Here is an 11143-nt window from a genome sequence, read left to right as displayed (position 1 = left end):
AGGTCAGAAGAAGCCCCCCTGAAGCATCTGGTCTTTGTCCTGAGGCCCTGGGGAGCCGTGGTGCAGATGCTAGTGATTGAATGGCGGGAGGACAGACGAGGCCTGGAGGCAGGAGAAAGCCCAAAGCTCCCGCGTGTGGCAGAGGAGGGGCTGGGGACTCTGAACTGGGGTGGGAAGACAGAGGCAGGAGGCCTGGAGGCAAGAGAAAGCCCAAAGCTCCTGCGTGCTGGCAGAGGAGGGGCTGGGGGCTCTGAACCCGGGCCGGGAAGACAGAGGCAGGAGGAGGTGAGGTAAGCCTCTGAATGGGGGGGGGGGGTGAGGCGGGGTGTGGTGTCAGCTGTGAGCGAGAACAGAATGAAGAATGACAGCAATTGCTTCCAATTGGGTGACAGGGTGCACGGCCAAGGGCTCCCCTGGGGGCTCAGTCGTTAAAGAGCCCACCCACTGACTCAGGGGACGTAAGGGACATGGGTGTGATCCCTGGGTCGGGAAGATGCCCTGGAGGCGGAAAATCGCTATGCATTCCAGTCTTCTTGCCTGGAACATCCCATAGACAGGTGGGCTACAGTCCCTGCAGTTGCAAAGAGTTGGACACGACTGAGCGGCTGAGCAGCAGTAGCTGCAGGGCCCGGCTGCACCCCCACCTGGAGGGGGCCAAGCAGGGGGCAAAGCTCAGGCCTGCACATGCTGACCCAGAGGTGCAGGGGCCTCCAGGTGCAGGTGGCCGGGGCAGTCGAGTGTGTGGAACTGGAGTCAGGGACAGCTGTCATTGTGGGGGCAGGGACTGAGACTGTGGTGCCACCCACCCCCACCTTGTCCCCACTTTACACAGAGGAGTCCACGGAGAAAACTGGAGGAAAAGGGTCCCACAGAGTTCTGAGTGTAGCCCCAGGGAGTCCAGAGTGGGGATTTCCAGGAGAAAAATGAAAACCCGGAGGGGAACTGGAGCTGCCACTCATGGGCTCGGAGAGACTGGGGTGGGTATAGCTGACTCTGGGGGCGATGGGGGCGCCTCGGCAAGAGGGTGTCCCAGCCCTTACAGAACAGCGGCCTCTGCGGCTCCAGAGTCATCCTTTGGGGCTTTTTGCCACGAGGGGCCGGGGAGCCCTCTCTGTGTCAGTAAAGAATGGTCTGGATCCAAAAACGGCTCCTGATGCCTCTATCAGCCAAATCAGCCAGGCTTGCGTGCCCAGCCTCCTCCATCCATTGAATCTCCCCCAACCCCGCTGCCTGTGCAAACCCAGACCCCTCCCCAGAATTCAGGACCTCCTCCTTCAGGAAGACCTCCCTGGCTGTGCCTCCTCGGATCAGTACTTAGCACACTGTGAGTTGCCCACCCCTCCAGTGACCCTCTAGCCAGAGCAGACACGTCAGGCTGGACCTCTTTAATGATGTATTGGCAAAATATTGCCGAGGAGCCTGGATGTAAGTCAGTGGTCTCCCATTGGCGCCAGCTCCTCCTTAGAGCAGAGGCCAGTCAGGGATGATCCCCCACCCCGGGGTGCAGCCATGGGCCTGGGGCAAGGCTGCACTCCCCGGCTATGAGCAGTGATGGGTGATGTCCTAGGATTCCTGGAGTGTCCTCGGTGGGTCCTCCTTGTCTCAGCCTCTGTCTCCTCCAGGACATGGGGACCAGGCTTCCATGCAGAGAGAGGGCCCCCTTCAAGGGAGGACTGGCTGCCCTGCTTTGGGGAGCAGTCAGCAGATGCTGGACCTTCAGCCTCTCCTGCAGCCTCAGCTGCAGGGAGCAACCTTGCGAGGTCCTCCTGGGTGGCTGGGCTAAGTGGGGTGTGAAGATCAACACGTTTCCAGTGACGGGGAGGACCTGGCCCGGAGCTGGCCAAACCACATGGCCTCCCGCCCCAACCGACAGGTGCTGCTCCCTAAAGCACACTGTGCAGCCAAGCTCAGCCTTGCTTTCCAGGACCCCGCCTGGCCCGCCCGCCTGGCTGTCCGTGCCTGCTGTGCACTGGGTGCTCCTTTTGAGGCTGGGGAGGGGGAGTTGCAGCGGGAATAAGGCAGAGACAGAGCCTGCACTGTCACCCCTCCTGGGAGGTTCTCAAGATCACTGTCGCTCTTAGGAACAAGCCAGGCCAGGTGGTCTGAGCGGGTCCGGCCCAGGTGGGAGTCAGCAAGCACCAAGGGTGTCCCTGCAAGGGACAGAGCCAGCCTGGCTGCCAGGCCCGATTTGAGCTGGCAGGGCCCAGCACTGACAGTCTACGGGAGTGGCCCGAGCTGCCCTGGGTGGTGGCAGCCAAGCAGATGACCATCCCTCCCTGGTCTTCCTGCCCCTGCCAACTCCCGCCTGGACTCAGCCCCGGAGTCCCAAGCAGGTGTGGCTGGGCCACAAAGGCTGGGGAGGGTCTCCTGGCAAGCAAGGCTCCTCGTCTGGCCAAGAGGGGAGTCCACCTGGACCTTCCTCTCCCTGGGGGCCTCCCACCCTTCAGTTCAGTTGCTCAGTCCTGTCTGACTCTTTGCGACCCCATGGACTGCAGCATGCCAGGCTTCCCTGCCCATCACCAACTCCCGGAGTTTACTCAAACTCATGTCCATCGAGTCGGTGATGCCATCCAACCATCTCATCCTCTGTCATCCCCTTCTCCCGCCTTCAATCTTTCCCAGAGTCAGGGCTGATAAAGAATCCGCCCATCCTTGCAAGGCTCCAAACCTGCGGACTGGGCTGCCTGGCAGTACCACATGTAGCCACTAGAGGGCGGGGTGAGCCGTGGTCCTGCAGGCAGGTGGACAGCAGGTTCCTGGATGGGGGGCGGATCACCCTCAAGGCCCCTGCAGAGAGCCTGAGGAGGTGAACTCTCCCCCACCCTGGGGTCACTTATAGGAACAGGCTGTAAAAGATGACTAAGAGCTCTCCAGGCAGCAGGAGAGAGGGGGTGGTGCTGGTGGGGACCCTGAGGCGCTCCAACGAGCGGAGGCAGCCCTCCACACCCCGTGGCTGCAGGGGCCCCAGTCTGAAAAGCACAGCTCTGGCCCACCACCTGCTGCGGTGGGAGACCCCAGGCCCAGAGAGAGGAGGGCCCCGAGTGGCCTGCTGCAAAGGCCATCACCAGCTCACCGCCTTTGCCCCGGCCCCGAGTGCACGACTGTTCTTGGGCCATCTTAGCAGGGGAAGCAGGGGAGCTGCACGCAGCAACAGGAGCCCTGGAGCCACACACGTGCGAGCCCAGGTGCCAGCCGGGCTCCCTCGGGGCTGTTCCAGGCCTCTCTCCAGCTTCCGGCATCGCCAGAAATCCTCAGGCTCCCTTGGCGGGAGACACGCCCCTCTGGCCTCTGCCCCAGCCTGCCCGTGTGCCCTCGTCCCCACCCCCTCTTCCCTTGCGCCTCTGTGCCTCTCCTCTGCTTGGAGGATGTGGGGCCTAAACCCGGGACTGAGGGGTCCCCCCTACGTCCCGGGCAATCCTTCGCTGATGATGTTTTTGTAAAGAGCTGATTTCCAGACAAAGTCATTCTGCGCTTCTGGGTAGATATGACTTTGGGGAGGACCCTACTCAATCCCCAACCATGAAGAGCGGGTGATTACTCCTGGGGAGTGAGTCCTGAGCCTGGAGCTGCCCACCTGCCTGCTTCCCCGGCTTTGGCTCAGGGGCGGTGGGAGGTCCATTCTGCGTCTCCGCCAGCTGGGGTAGGATCTGGCCTCGGCAGCCTGGGAAACGCGAATGCTCCCAAGGTTAATTAATTAGTACATTAAAAATGCGCCTGTTAAGGGCCCCCGCAAACAGGAAAGGATTAATCACCGATTTCCTCAGAGTGACAAGTGCATTTCCCTAAATTCCTCGGCTGCTGACTTAACCGAACCGTCTTCTCCCAGCCCGCTGCCTTTCCCCATGAAGTCACCGCTCATGAATATTCCGGTGTCGCAATTTGCTTTCTAAAAGGACAGACTTATTATTTCATCTTTAAGTTTACTGTCATGAATAGTAATTTCCAGACCCTAAAATAATGAAATGGGGGTGACAGTTCTGGTCAGCCAGACAGTTCCCGGGAGCTGGTTCCGGCCCCACGGGGGCTGCGGGGGGCAGGGGAGGAATGGGGGGAGGTACCAGGCTTCCCTGCCAGAGGCTCCAGGCCTGCGGTCGGCCCCATCGCCGAAGGCGTGAGTGTGCGGTGCTCCCGCCCCTTCTGCTCAGCACCTCGCCGTTTCCCAGCAGGTCCACGTTTCCGCTCCTGTCTCTCAGATGCTCCGTGTGCTGCGGCCACATCACCATCTGAGAGCCGGGTGAGGAGGGGAGCTTAGCTGTGGAGTCGGGCACGCGCCAGTGCAGACGCTGATGTGTGCTCTCAGGCGAGTGTGCTCTGGGCCTCAACTGCCTCATCTGTGAAATGAGTCTTGAGCTGGGATTTGGGCCCAGGCTAAGGCCGGAGCCGGACTTCCCTGGTGGCTCAGACGGTAAAGCGTCTGTCTACAATGCGGGAGACCTGGGTTCAATCCCTGGGTCGGGAAGATCCCCTGGAGAAGGAAATGGCAATCTACTCCAGTACTATTGCCTGGAAAATCCCATGGACAGAGGAGCCTGGTAGGCTACAGTCCATGGGGTCGCAAAGAGTCGGACACGACTGAGCGACTTCACTTTCACTTAAGGCCGGAGCCAGCATTCTCCCGTCCCCTCTCTACAGCCTCCAGTCTGGAGGGAGTGGGCCTGAAGCCTGGAGCTTCTGTCTGCCTGGAGCAGAGACGGGCCACAGTGCCGCTGGCAGCTTCCCCCGGAGCGTCCTCCCAGGGCGATCTCCATCGCTTGATGCAATTATAGGCCGTTCCAAGTGCCCAATAAACCGTAGCAATTCACTAAGTACATGGTTAAGTGGAAAATCAGATGTCCTGACTGCCTTCAGTGACTGCGTGCGTGGAAGGAGCGCCTCTTCAGAGAAGGGGCGACAGCGGACGGGTGTGCTCTCCTCGGACCCAGCCTCCTCTGGTCACTTGTCACTGCTCCCACCAGCCCCCCTGCCCCCGGCCTGTCACCCGACAGACCCCGAAGGCCCACATCGCGGCCACCCCTGCAGATTGGGAGCCACCTCCTCCAGGCTGGCCACCCTGGCTGCTCCCCTGTCAGGCCCGGGTTTGGCCCTGGTTGCACACCCTCAGCTCAGGTCCTCTGGGGTCAGAGCTCTGGTCTCCAGTGTCCCCATGTTTTGCTTCCGCCCCTCCCCCCAGAGGACTGGTCGTCCCATTTCCTGTACCCCAGCCCCCAAAGCAGTGCTCCTATGAGAGCAGATAGTTGCCAATTTTCTGTTTGCTTTGAATGAATGACCATGAACGTGTTTGTCGCTCAGTCGTGTCCAACTCTCTGCAACCCCGTGGACTGCAGCCCGCCAGGCTCCTCTGTCCATGGGATTCTCCAGGCAAGAATACTGGAGTGGGTAGCCATTCCCTTCTCCAGGGGATCTTTCTGACCCAGGAATTGAACCTGGGTCGGAAAGTACGGACTGGGTCAGAAAGTAACCTGGGTCTCCTGTATTGAAAGCAGATCCTTTACTGTCTGAGCCACCAGGGAAGCTGAATGAATGAAGTCACGTTGGAGGGTTCACCCTGACAGAGGTAAATACTGTGGTTACTGTGGCCCACTAAGAGGACGCCTGTCTCACAGAGAACTCTCACGATCGCTGTTCAGAACAGTGACACGGATGACGAGTAACGAAGTGGGATTGGGACTTCCCTGGTGATCCGGTGGCTAAGACTCCACGCTCCCAAGGAGCGGACCTGGATTCAATCCCTGGTCAGGGAGCCAGATCCCACACGCTTACGTGCCTCACCTAAAACCTGATGCAGCCAAATAAATTTAAAAAAAAATTTTTAAGTGGGATTTGACCTCCAGAGGGACCCACGGTGCCCTCTGCTGGGGGTGGGGCCCCCAAGGAGTTCAGACGGTGGTCCTCACATAGGAAGCTCACCCTGCTCTGGGCCAGCACCAGCAGGTTGGTGGGCAGCTGTGCACACACAAGGCATCAGTGACCCACCGTGAACACTACTGCATCAGGGCCGGAGGAGTTGTGCTGTAACCGGCCGTCTTTAACTATCCCCAGGAGTCTTGTCACAGAGAATCCGAGTGGCGAGTCCCCCCGACCCCCACCCCCACCCCAGGCTCAGTTTCTGGAAAGCTGTGTGCTCTATGCTGAAATGGCATTTGGAGGACTTGCAGCTGATTTTTCACATGGATGCCATCGGCCCTGCGGGGAGGGATTGTCCTCAGCTGGCTCACACTTGTAGCCCTCGGGCACTAAGTCCCAGTCGCACACTGCTTTGCCCCCTTGTGACAAGAGGAGAGAGCTCCCGGGGGCCCGGGGACCACTGCCTGCCTCCCCCCGCCTCCCCCCCTGCACTGAGAATGTTGGTGTAAGGACGTCTCAGGCCAGGCACAAACACAAAAGAAGCTACGCTTCCCTCCTCCCGGCCCTGCCCTCGGCATGGATGGGCACCCTGGCTCCAGGAAGACCCGCTGGCCGTGGGTGGAATCAGGAGGCGTGGAGGTGGACGGGAGCCTCCCCAAGGTCACTGGGATCAGGGCTGGGCAGGTGGAAGCCCGCCCCGGGGACCTTCTTCCAACGCCGCTTTCCCCACAAGGAGTTGGAGCAGCCTTCCCCGGGGAGGCCTGTGGGGCCAGAGTTGCGAGGTCCTGGGGCGCCTCATCAAGCATCTGCCCGTTTCCAGAGCGAGGAGTGGGCTGTCTTCAGAAAGGGCCTGGCCTCCCGTCCAGACGGGGCCTCCCGCGGGCCAGGTGCGGTGCCCCTCTCCGAGGTGCTGAAACACCCCCGTGGCCCCAGGCCACCCTCCTGGGACCGCTGTTGCCCTTAGACTGCAAGCCGCCTGTCTCGCCATCACTCCCGGGACACACCGGCCCCTTCATCCACACTCTCCACCCTCCTCGTCTTCATTTGTTTTTTAAATTGTGGCAAAAACCACCTAATATAAAATTTACCGCTTTAACCAGTTTTTAAGAGCACAGTTAAGTGGCATTAAGTACATTCACCATGCACCTCCAGGACTTTCTCAGCTTCCCAAACAGAAACTCTTTCCTCATTAAAGCCTCACTCCCGTCCCTCCCCAGCCCCTGGACCCCCCATCTACTCCCTGTCTCTATGGATCTGATTCCCTCAGGGCCCTCCCACGAGTGGAATCACACAGTGTGCGTCCTCCTGTGTGGGGCTCATTTCACTGAGCATAATGTCCTCAAGGTTCACCCACATCACCGCCTGCGTCGGGAGTTCCTTCTTCTTAAGGCTGGATAACTTCCTTCGTATGCCTGGACCACATTTCAATTAACCATTCCTCCATCAGCGGAGGCTTGGGGTGTTTCGACTTTTGGCTACTGTGAGTAACAGTGCTCTGGACGTCAGTGTGCAAATCTCTCTCCAGTCCTAGCTTTGGAGTCTCTTGGTACACACCCGGAAGTGGGATTTCTGTGTGGTGAGGCTTCGTGCAATTGTTCGAGGACGTCCTGTGCTGCTCGCTGCTGCACCATTTTCCATCCCCACCGACAGTGCACAAGGACTCCAGCCTCTCTACATCCTCACCAGCCTTGCTGTCTTCTGTTTGTTTGACAGAAGCCATGCCGACGGGCACACCCTCGCCGTCTTCCCCGCCTGGTGTTTTCTGCGTGGCTTCATCTTGTGTTTTCGTAGTGGGAGCTGCTCAGAGACAGGCTGGATGATGGTGAAGTGAAAGTCGCTCATATGTGTCCGACTCTTTGCGCCCCCATGGACGATACAGTGCATGGAATTCTCCAGGCCAGGATATTGCAGTGGGGAACCATTCCCTTCTCTGGGGGATCTTCCCAGCCCAGGGATTAAACCCATGTCTCCCGCATTGCAGGCGGATTCTTTACCAGCTGAGCCACAAGGGAAGCAAGAGCACCATTTTGGAGCCAAGCAGAGCTGGATCCAAGTCCTCTCATCGACGCCCACCAGCTCGAGGTCTGAGACGGCGGTCAGGGTGGAATGAGAGACGGTCTGTACGGGGCCGAGTGAGTGTGCCAGTGTGGGGGCTCCTCTGCTGTCGGCATCGCGCGGGGCAAGACTGCGTGTCCTGGGAAGATGTCTAACATGGGGTGCTCACACAGGTGGCCGCGACCCGGGAGGCCGTGGCCAGGGGTGCTCGCGGCTCCACCAGCTGCCCGCCTCCTCTGAGCACAGACTCGGGGGCCCAGGGTCGGTCCCTCCGTGTGAGCCGGGCCCCGGGGTGGCATGTGGGAGCCCGGGAGTCGGAGCGCACATGGATGTGGCCGCTGCCCTGGGAGCCGCCTCCCTTCCCTCATCTGGCGTCCACCCCCGACGAGGCGATGATCTAACACTTCCCAGCCCTGAGCTAATGGCCTCTGAAGAGCTGAAGCTCGGGCGTCCCCGCTGCAGGAAGCATTCGGCACCATTTCTGGGAACACGAGACGTTTCAGCGACTTCCTTGCTGAATATTTCATGATTTACATTAATGGCTTTCTGGTGTTTTTCATAACAAAACTGTCCACATGATGATGGGTTAAAATGTGGTTTTTCCGGCCACTCTGTCTCTGGATTCCCTCCTGAGCGCCGAACCCACTCCGACCCCTGTCTGCTTGACTCTTCTCCCTGAGGGCCCCCGAGCTCCATGTGTCCTAAACCCAGGCTCCCCTCCCCCAGAACAGACATCACCCACCTGTTCATGGTCCTGAGGGCCTCAGACATGGAAACAGAAGCGCGCGAGGTGACTCTGGGGGACATGGGGGCAGGGGCAGCCCCATCTGCCAACTGCACAATGGCCTGGGGCCTGGGGCCTGGGGTCTGCGGCTGGAGGGCCGTGTACAGGCCCTGGGCCAGGCGTTGTCTTTGAGGCCACGCCTCCGACAAGGTCACATCTTACCTGAGGGCTGCCTGGCCGTCCCCAGGAAGACATTTTTAAAAAATTAACTGAACCCCATACTTTATCAGATCTCCTTAGTTTTTCCCTAAGGCCCTTTTCCGTCCCAGGACCCACTCGGCAGTCGGTCTGCACGTCTGCTGGGGCTCCGCTGGGCTGCGGTAGCTTCTCAGACTCCCTGGCTTCTGATGACCTTGCCTCTTGGCTGGAGGACTAGCCAGGGATCTCACAGATGACCGCTCTGCTGGGGTGGGTGGTGGGCTTGGGGGTGACGTCAGAGGCGAGGCGCCCTTCTCATACTATCAAACCAGGGGCGCAGGCCGTCACCCTGAGCTGTTCACTGCCGACGGCGACCCTGGTCCCTGGCTGAGGTTCGGTCCGTTTCCCCTCTGCCATCAGTCCTTCCCTCCCTCTGCCTGTTTAATCCTCTGGAAGGAAGTCTGTGCATGACCCACTCCTGGGGGGCTGTCCTGCCCCTGGGGTGTCTGCATGGGAGGGCTGCCCCTGCGCCCCCCTCGCTGCTGTTCAGCCATCTCTCCACGGCCGCGAGCTCATGTGAACTCTGGTTTCGTACTTTGGGACACGCGCTGCCTCACCTTCAGGACTTTCTTCTGTTTTACTGCCCCAGCTTTGCCACCTCCCCGCCCAGATGGGCCTTTCAGGGCTGAGGTGTCCCTTTAACACAGTCCACCGGTGTGGGTGCTTTTCTCTCCCCCCAAGAATTTAAAAAAATACATTTGTAAAGATTTTTCAATTGTGGTAAAATACACCTAATAAAGGGCTTCCCAAGTGGTGCTAGTGGTAAAGAACCCACCTGCCAATGCCGGGGATGGAAGAGACGTGGGTTTGCTCCCTGGGTGGGGAAGATCCCCTGGAGGAGGGCAAGGCAACCCACTCCAGTATTCTTGCCTGAAGAATTCCCAGGGACAGAGGAGCCTGGTGGGCTACAGTCCATGGGGTCCCAAAGAGTCGGACACACCTGAGCACACACGGATGCACACACAGGATTTACCATATTCACCACGTTTTAGTGTCCGGTTCTCTGGCATCAAGCACACTCACCGATGTGCAACCATCACCACGTCCGTCCCCAGGATGTCATCACCTCCCCAGACCAACCGCCCATCCCCACCAGTCACTGCTCCCCTCCCCTCCTCCAGCGCCGGGCCCCCACCTTCTGCTTTCTATCTCTGTGCATTTGGCTCCTCGAGGGGCCTTGTTCAGGTGGAGCTGCAGGGTTTGCCCTGCCGTGCTGGGCTCATTTCACCAAGCACGACGTCCTCCGGGTTCATCTGTGCTGTCTGGTGTCAGGACTCCCTTCCTTTTAATGCAGGTGATCTTGCCCGCACTTTCACTGGCCGATACTGAAGCTGTCACCCCCTAGGATGCCCCCTACCCTTGGGGGAGGTGGGCGAGTCCCAGATGCAGGCAGAAGGGGCTGTCTGGACCCTCTGACCCCTCAGGTGAAACTTGACTGACCTGCTTCCACACACAGCTGTCCTCAGCTCAGCACAGGTGTCACTGACGGGGACTAGGCATTGGGATGGGGGGCCCCGAGGAGAGTCCTGAATCCTGACTGAGGGCTGGGGGCGGGGTGGCAGGTACAGGTGGGCAGGGCCTCCTGGCCAGGCTCCAGCTCTCAGGCTCCAGGGGCCCCCACTTCGGCCTGGGCACCATCCTCCGCAGGTGCAGCCCGCAGCCCCCCGCCACGGTGCTGCCTTCAAGCCTCAGAATCTCCAAACCCCTTCTGTCAAGTCCCACCGACCAGAGATGTCGAGCACCCCCCGAGAGGTGCCCTGCAGATACACCTCCGGCAGGATTTGAACAAAGCAGAATCCATTTCATTTCAGGAATGAATGGCCTCTACCCAAGGGGTCTACCTGCAGAGGCTCACCCTCCCAGAGCTGCCCTGGGTCTCCCACAGCCTCCAGACTGAGTCCTCAGAGACCCCACCCCGGCCATGGACTCCTGGGGAGAAACAGAGGCTCGGAGGTCTAGCCCAAGGGCAGCTGAGAAGGGTCAACACGCTGTGGTCATAAGGGCTTGACTCCCCTGCATATTCGAGGGCAACCCTCCAGAGGTGCCCCCTCCGCACAGGGCTCACTGTCACCGAGGCACCCGGACAGGAGGTGGCACGGCCAAGCCCCGCCGGGTGATGCCTGTTTCTACCCGCACCCGTCCACCCAGCCGCCTGTCCTGGGGGTGGGGGCAGGGGCAGGGTCCCACAAGAAGAAGGACGCCCTTGCACCTTGTCAAGGGCAGAACATCTCATGAGGGAAAATCAAAATCGAGAGCAGGCCC

This window comes from Bos grunniens, chromosome 11 (assembly GCF_055505025.1).
Source record: "Bos grunniens cultivar Pamir isolate PY7600 chromosome 11, Bosgru_T2T1.0, whole genome shotgun sequence".
NCBI classification, from domain to species: domain Eukaryota; kingdom Metazoa; phylum Chordata; class Mammalia; order Artiodactyla; family Bovidae; genus Bos; species Bos grunniens.
Note: the sequence above shows the minus strand (reverse complement) of the source record.